The sequence below is a fragment of the Tenrec ecaudatus genome, unplaced genomic scaffold (genome assembly GCF_050624435.1).
Source record: "Tenrec ecaudatus isolate mTenEca1 unplaced genomic scaffold, mTenEca1.hap1 Scaffold_3690, whole genome shotgun sequence".
In the NCBI taxonomy this organism is placed as follows: domain Eukaryota; kingdom Metazoa; phylum Chordata; class Mammalia; order Afrosoricida; family Tenrecidae; genus Tenrec; species Tenrec ecaudatus.
In genome coordinates this window covers 110,326-118,944 of record NW_027459125.1, presented here as the reverse complement: position 1 = coordinate 118,944, position 8,619 = coordinate 110,326, and the positions used below count along the sequence as shown (strand labels likewise).

General features: G+C 44.6%; 1 long non-coding RNA gene across 1 annotated transcript; it reads right to left on the bottom strand.

The window, feature by feature from the left end:
* Positions 1 to 821: 821 nt before the first annotated feature.
* On the bottom strand, positions 822 to 1,321 carry LOC142436501 (uncharacterized). Its single transcript, XR_012781973.1, has 2 exons — positions 1,159 to 1,321; positions 822 to 864 (listed from the first exon to the last, which is right to left on the bottom strand). It is a non-coding gene; the product is annotated as an uncharacterized LOC142436501 (long non-coding RNA).
* Between the last annotated feature and the right edge of the window lie 7,298 nt (positions 1,322 to 8,619).

Genomic DNA, 8,619 nt, shown 5'->3' with positions numbered 1-8,619 from the left:
CTGCTGCTGCCTGGACAGCTGGCAGAGGCGCCTTGGCCAAGGGCCCCAGGGCCAACGCCCACTACACCAGCCCCAAATAAATTGTCCTTCAGCCTCACAACGTTCAAACGCCAAGGGCCCATTTCAGGGTCACTTCCAGTTTCATCCCCCAAATAGAGGTTGAACACCTTAACATTACCTTGTTTTTGGTTCCTTTGTTTCAGTTTGGTTTTTGATTCTTCTGTGCATAGTTTAGTTAGATTACTTTTGTGATGGAGAGCATCTTTCTTTCTTTTTAACATGTTTTGGGGCACTTAATCCACATATCCCACATAATCCCACAATTCAGCCATCTTAAGCATTCCACAATCACTACCACAATCGATTTCACATCGTCTATTTTCCCACTATGATTAAATCGCCTTTAAGCAGACTTATTAGTCACCTTCAGTTGTAGTGTTCAGTCCCCTCAATCCTTCATTCTTACTCCCCAAGTCCCCTCACCCTCCCCAACTCCGCCAGCGACCCACCCCGACCCCACCCAGGCATCCTTACAGACACTCGCATGTTATTTCATCTCTAGGCATCCACTCCTTTTGTGCTTCACAAACTGAACCCAACAGAAACAATAAAGAATAGAAAGGAAATGAAATGGGAATGATTTTAAAAACCTTAGTAATATATAGATAGAAATAAAAACAAAGAGTAAGAAGAAAGGGCGGCCACCAATATTTTAAAGCCAGGGAAGACGTTTCTGTCACGGACCAGCAAGAGATCTTGCGCCTAGAACAGACTCTGGTCGGGTCCAGAGAGAGGTCAGCAGAACAAGATCCCGGGCTCACCTTTGAGCTGAGGAGGCGCAAGGAGTCTCGGGAGGAGGCATCGCTGTGCGGAAGGAAACAAGGGAGGGGGGTTAGGAGACCCGCAAAGAGAGAATCAGGGAACCCCGAAGCCCCAAACCCCAGCCGGGATCCCCTTTCTCCAACAGGGACTCCCACCATGAACCACAACCAATCTGAAAGCAGGGAAATAGGACCGGCCTTGGGGACACCCGCCCACCTCTCACCAAGAGAAGCGCTGGCAGGGTTCCTGGGGGAGAGAAAGGGCGCTTGCACCCTAGTCAGCTGGACTAAAACAGCCTCCGCCCACATACATGTCCCGGAGCCCAGAGCCTCCCACCTGGGAGCGCCGGCAACAGGGTGCTCAGGCTGTGGGCGCTTCTCTGGCACCGCAAGCAGAGCACCGACAGTGGAATCCTTGCAGTGAGTTGCAGTTCAGAATAAGACACCGCCACTTCCGGCCCTGTCTGGGCGTGACCCGGGGTGGGAGGAGCTGGCGGGGTCAGAGAGGGGTAGGGGTCTGCCTTCACTTCCTCTCAAGGCAGCTCTTTCCCCGCCCATTTCTGCTGAGATGCCAGCACAGGCGCCTGGTGAGGGGGTGGGCGGGGCCTGGCCGGCTTGGGGCGGGGCTCGGGGAGGAGCCAGAGAGGAGAGAGGCGGTCCACGCCAAAGGGTCCACACCTGTGGCTGAAACTCCAGCGGCAAAGACTCAGATAACAATGGCTGAGGCACCAGTAATTTGGCCCTTTGCAGAGGGAGTGCATGGGTGACATGGTTGAGATAGAACGATGTACGTTGGGTGTGGATGTGTATCCTCCTAACAAACTGGAAACACCCAACCCCCCAACTCTGCCAAAGTGTTAATGGGGCTGAAGCAAGAACTGAGGGTCCCTGCTTAACATGAGTTCAAACAGTTACAGTACCATGGGCTCAGAAGATAAAGGGGGGCCTGGCCTCTATCACTTTCTGTTTATAAGGACAGGACTCCCTCATATGCAAATTATCTTTCAGGCACTAGGGTACAATTTCACCCTTGGGGTGGGAAAACTATCAGTTCTCTTCAGACAGGGCTGTGGGTCTCTTGGGAAACAGAGCTGTGGTCTAAAGATGCTATTGCTGTGTGTTCTGCTGTGCCTGTGACAGTTCCCCAAGGTGAGAGATTCAGATATCCGACCTGGGTCTATGGAGATAGTTGTGACTGACATGGAATTTTCTTTTTTTAATTTGCAGGCGTCCTGTCCCAGGTGCAGCTTCAGGAGTCGGGTCCAGGACTGGTGAAGCCCTCCCAGAAGCTGTCCCTCACCTGCATTGTCTCTGGTTTCTCCATAACAAGCAGTGGTTACTGTTGGAGCTGGATCCGCCAGACCTCGGGGAAGGGGCTGCAGTGGATGGGGTGCATAGATTATGGTGGTAATACAGGTTATAACCCGTCCTTCCAAAGCCGACTCTCCATCACCAGAGACACATCGAAGAATCAGTTCTCCCGGCAGCTGAGCTCCGTGACCGCTGAGGACACGGCTACGTATTACTGTGCAAGGAGCACAGTGAGGGGAAGTCAGTGTGAGCCCAGACACAAACCTCCCCTGCAGGGAAGACACTGGGCAGCAGGGGGCGCAGAGAACCCAGCCTTAGACAGGCACAGATGGATGACAGGGAGGATTTCCTGTTGGAATTAGGGCTTTCTCACTTAACTCTTAGCCTCCCCTGGCACAGGTTTTCATTTTGCCATCTTTTTATCTATTTTACATTGGGATGCAAAGTTCAATGTCAGTAGTTTGAAATCACCAGCTCCTCCAAGCGAGAAAGATGAGGCTGTTTGCTCCTCCAAAAGATTAACAGTGTCTGACACCCTACGGAGCAGTTCTACTCTGTCCTAGAATCACTGTGATTCGGGATTCAACGGTGCCAATGGCTTATAGTTATCGAATTTCTGAATTTGTATCTTGTTTTGTTTATTTATGTCCATTAATTTGTTTTCTGTGTATTCTGCATTGTGTTTAATCATACTTCATATTATTATCAGGAATTGTTCTATTTTTAAAAATTGTTCTATTTTTTCCATCATCCTGGTCTCCACAAAACTTCATATATCGTATTCTCATTTTAATTATATCATCCTTTTCTGTGACATCTTTTATATTATTTTAAAAATCTTTCTTAACATGTTAATGGTTTTCCTTTTAAATATATTTTTCCTGATTGTGCTTCAATTTACAAGGTTCTTTTATAAAAATAAGCTTATTCTCCCTTCAAGTTGAATTACTCCCCTTCTTGTGTACTGCACACATATAACTGTTGATTTCTGTTAAACCAGTGTCGGAAGTCACTGACAAAAGCTCAGCTCACACACAGGCTCTGTGTGCAACAGTAGTTTGCTCACAGAGAAGAGACAGAGCCGGCTCACCATCAGAGTAGGCAGCAGTCCTCACAGCCAGTGGTTTCACTCTGTGGCCAGTGCAGGGAGGGAGGTTTGCAAGCATCCCTCCTTTGTGCTGCAGTTGAAGAACAGCAAACATAGAGAAATAAGGCTGTGCTGTGAGCTGAAATCTCCTTGAAGGCAGGGAGTAGGTGTTTTTTGTTGTTTCTTGCTGTATTCAATATCATGCATATGACAAGCAGTTTGCGTGTTCAGCATGAGCCACAGGGCGTGTTGCAGGACACCAACTACTAAAGAGTGCTTTTGGATCCAGAATATCCTGAGAAAGGCAGTCAACTGACAAGATCCTCACATTCCAGTAGCCAGACTGACACATCCGAAGCACACCTAGGTCTGTTATGGATTCCGAGGAAGGGCTGCTGACTGCACTTGGACTGCCTGCTTCCTCAATTTAAATTCTTATTGGAGTTTATCTCATGTATTTTGTCATTGGGGGATAGCATTCTTGAATTTCAGCGATATGTTTTTCTTTTTGATGGTAGATGAAAGCCAGAATTGATTAACATAAAGAGACAGCAAGTAGAATAGGGGTTTCTGGGACTACAGTGGAGTGGTGGTGGTGGTGGAATAAAGGGAGATGGTGCCACTAGTTGAGAAAGGAAGATGATGTTTTCAAGCTAATTGGGGTAGCAGTTGTATAATACTGCTTGATGCACTTGAACTACGGATGGATATGACAACTGCATTTGCTCCCAATAAAACAGTTTTGGAGGAAAAGTGAGACAATAAATAAAATATTAAATAAAGAATATTTATTCCATTGCTAACACTTTTTATAAATTCAAATTTCTGGCTTATATCATAATCTCTTTTCTGATTGAATATTTTAGCTAGTCTTTTGAAATGTTGTACCAGCAACACTCTCCATCAGTTTCTAATTGTGAGTAAAAAATGAAAACTATGTCATATTCTAAGTTATTTTTATCATATATGTGCTACAAAATAATATTTTCAACATTCTTCTCATACATAATTCAATGGAGAGGTACATAGTTTATTGTGCCAACCTGGCCGATAAACACTTATGGGGTCAATTGAAGGGCCGAGGGATAAATGGCTTGGTGAGCCTCGCCTTTCTAGTTCTAGGGTCACTTGTTTTCTGATGGTCAGACAAGGGTGCAGCTGCCTTAGACAGTTCCCTGCTTCATCTGGCAAGGCTCACTTCCTGCAAGAACATCCCTTAAGAGAAGCTGCATGGACCTACCCCCATGAAGCCCTGAGTGCTAGAACAGCTGAGGGGTGACCCTGCCTGTGCTGAGATGCTTACACATTCTCTTACTTGGCTTTCTTCCTGCCATCGGCCTCATTGTGCATGTTTTGTGAGATGGAAGAAGACTTTGTGGATTGGTGTTGGACATATGGGCTAATGTTGGAGTTGTGGGCTTGGGTACCACTGAGTTAGGATGTTTTCTTGATGTGCACTTAACCTTTATATAAAACTCTCTTATACATATGAGTTTCTGTGGATCATTTATCTAATGTACCCAGACTAACACAAATGGCATTAGATTATTATTGTGTTCAACAATTACCAACAGCTGCAAAATTCCCTCCCAAACGCATCACAGAAACCCATAAAAAGAATTCTCACTTGACAATTTCTTCCTTAACATGGAATAAATAACTCTATAACTCTCTTGCTTGAATTACTTTGAATAGAAATCTGCTTTAAGTATGGTTCCTATTTCTGTGGACAGAATGAACCCTAACCTCTGTTTAATACTTTGATTGTCTTTCAGGCAAATGTCTTTCTTGATTGATATTTTATTGTGGCATATATCTCATAACAATATCTATATAATTATCTACATGAATCGATCTCACTTCATTTCACTGCAACCAATTCAGAGTGTTCGCAACTTGTATCATTCTCTATGGCCCAAGCTTTTCACGGTGAGTGAGAGTCAGTGTGAGTCCAGACAGAAAACCAGTCTCAGGGAGAAAGCAGACTTGCATGGATGCTAAGGACCCACCAGCTCTGGACCAAGAGAAGATAGAAGTGAAGACAGGAGTCTGGGTAAGGACTGCAGTGCCTGGTCAGCTAGAACTGCTGTGCTGACCACTATGGTAGCTCTACTGCCCATGGCAGGAAACCTGCAGAGACAACTCCAGGTAATACTCCTGACCAAGAGTCTGAAAGCTCAGTACCAGAAAAGAATGTTGCTGAGGTACCCACAGTTGTGGAAGACAGTGTAAGTCCAGGAAACGCCTCTCGCTGTTAGCAGGCGCCTCTCAAAATACACTGAGCCCAATGCCCACCCTCGGTAATAACTCATGAGAGGATAAATGCACTTTTTCTTATTTCTGTGGTTTCTTTTAACCACACAATAACCATATTGTTAGGAAACCTTTTATTCCAACTCTAAATCTAGAAGATAGGGTTAAAGTATTTTTACTCCTTTCTAAATATTCTGAAATATCATAGGGCCAAGGAGCTTTATGGATGACATACTCTAGTTTCCCTATGTGTTCAGATGTATGGAAAGATTCAGGTAGGCCTGGTCTTGTTACCTAAATATCGTGAGGATAGAGATTGTCTTTAATTTCAATAGAACATCTGGGTATATTGATGGAAATGACATAAAGCTACATTAAACATGAAATCTGCACAGATGTTTGTATGATTGCTAGAGTGAAGACCTCAGGGAGAAGACTGTATTCTCCCATGGCTGTCAGGGTAGCCAGCACCTCACAAATCATCCCAGGTCTGGTAGGCACAATTGTACAGTGATAATAATTAAAGATTATAGTAAACTCATAGAGAAATACAGGCGATAGAAGAAAGAGTAAAATGATGGAATCAGACAAATTTCATGTTAGCATGCTCACCGTAGCCCCGCTCGGTGATTCCCATAGAGATGGGAGACCTGAGGGCAGGAGAGTGAGGGGAAGGAGAACAAGGGGAGAGGGGACACGGAAGCGAGGACCGCAGAGGAGAGCACCACGGGAGAGAGATTCTTTATTTCTAACCAAGATTTATATACCTTTGAGGGTGTGCAAGCCCCCTAATTTCAGGTAAAGACACACATCACAGGGAGGGGTCATACTATAGGTAATACAGTAATGAGAGGATGAAAATCTAGGGGTATACAGGCAATAGGAAGGGGAGGAATTGGGGTATACCTGTGCCAAGATGGACGGATCTCAGATTCAGGATGGCAGCCTAACTTTGGATGTCACTGAGCAGGTTTGACCACTTCTCTGGCTCTCCATGGAAACAATTACCTCCCACAATACGCTGGCAAATAGCCTCTAATGTTTGGCATATTTTTAGGGAAGACAAAGCTGGGGGAAAGTCTTTTTAGATTACACACTTGGACACCACCATTCTGCCCTTTCCACCTTTTTACATACAACCGCACCTCCCACATGCAAATGCCTAATATGCATTCAGATGAAACCACAGCATACATGTACTTAAAGTCATATGCCTTCTCACCCTGGAGAGCATTCCTTTATCATGAATCTCAGCCACATGAACATGAATTGTGTATGGCTTTTCTTGTTTCTGGTGGCAACTCTGGGAGGTGAGTGCTTCAGAGATTCGTACATGAAGTCTGAGATTACAGCATTTGAGCACACGACTCACTGTGTTTGTCTTTATACCCAGGTATCCTGGCCAAGGTGCAATTATGAGTCAGTTCTTGGACTGGTGAAGCCCTCACAGACCCTGTCTCTCACCTGTACTGTCTCTGGATTCTCTTTAACCAGCTATGGTGTGTACTGGATCTGCCAGGCCCCAGGAAAAGTACTGGAGTGAGTTGGTGATATACGGGGTGATGGGAGCACAGACTATAATCCAGCTCTCCAGGCCCAAGTCAGCATCACCTGGGCACCTCCAAGAGCCAAGTTTTTTTAAAACTGAGCTCTGTGAATCCTGAGGACACAGCCGTGTATTACTGTGCTAGAGACACAGTGATGGGAAGTCAGTGTGAGCCCAGACACAAACCTTAGTACATCAGGTCATGGTTTAAGCAGATGCAAGAGACTTAGGTCAGTGATGCTTTCCTCTCAGACGCTGTGGTTCCCTCGCCTTGTCAGCACCTCTCTAGGGACCATTGTGCAGAGTGTGATTCTAGGGAATCTCCAGGCATCTGACCATACTTCTTTTTATAGGGATGGCCTTTTTTTACCATCTACCCAAAGGCAGACTTCACAACAATATCTACTCAGATCTCAGTTTACAATTCAGGACACTAACTAGTGCCATTTGTTGTCAAGTTAAAAATATTAAAAGAAAACCAAACCCAAACGCACTGCCATTATTTCAATGCCAATTTATAGTGAGTTTCTGATTTTTACTGATGTAGAATCCCCGTCTTTCTTCCATGGAGTGGCTAGTAGTTGCAAACTGGTCAATGCAAATCTTAGCACAATGCATAACCACTATGCCACCAAAACTCCTTATAAAAATATTAATGCAGTATAAAATTCTTAGGTGAGCCTCAAATTTTCTCCAATCCATCAGCTGCATGTCCAATATTTTCCTTCCAGTGAATACTCACAAATATATGTTTATGTAATAATTTTAACTTACAATAACCTGCATAATATTTTGTTAGGGATCTTTAAGTTGGCTTAAGTTCACAGTGATCACATGAACAACAGTGAGGTGGTTAGTTTATTGTGCAATGTAGCGGATAAACACGTGGTATTAATTGAAGGGCAGAGTGCTAAATGGCTCGGTGAGCCTCATCTTTCTAGTTCTCAGGTCTCTTGTTTTCTGATGGTTGGACCAAGGTGCAGCTGCCTTAGCCAGTTCCCTGCTTCAGCTGGCAAGGGTTACTTCCTGCAAGACATCCCTGAGAAGAAGCCACATGAACCCACCCCAATGCACCCTAGATACTGGAGCAGCCATGTTGAGACCTCTGCCAGAGCTGAGATGCTTACACATTAATTGACTCAGTTTTCCTCCTGCAGTCGGTGTCAATACATGTATTTTTGAGATGGAAATGGACTTTGTGGATTGGTGTTGAACGTATGGGCTAATGTTGGACTTGTGGGCCTGGGCAGCACCGGTTGGGGATGTTTTCTTGATATGCACTTACCTTTATATAAAACTCTCTTATACATATGAGTTTCTTTGGATTTGTTTCTCTAAAGTACCCAGACTAATACAAACAGGATGAAATACTGCCCGAAAGTGCGCCATCCTTACAATCATCCCTCTCTTTGGACTCATCATTGCAGCCTTAGGACAATCAGTCTCATTGAAAGTATCTCACATTTTCATTGACATTCTACTTTACCAAGTACAAGATCATTCTCTGGGTTCTGGTTCTCCTTAATGTCATGCCCAAATAAGTGAGATACAATCTTATTTGAATGATTACAAGAATTAAACAAGATGTGTTTACTCCAAGA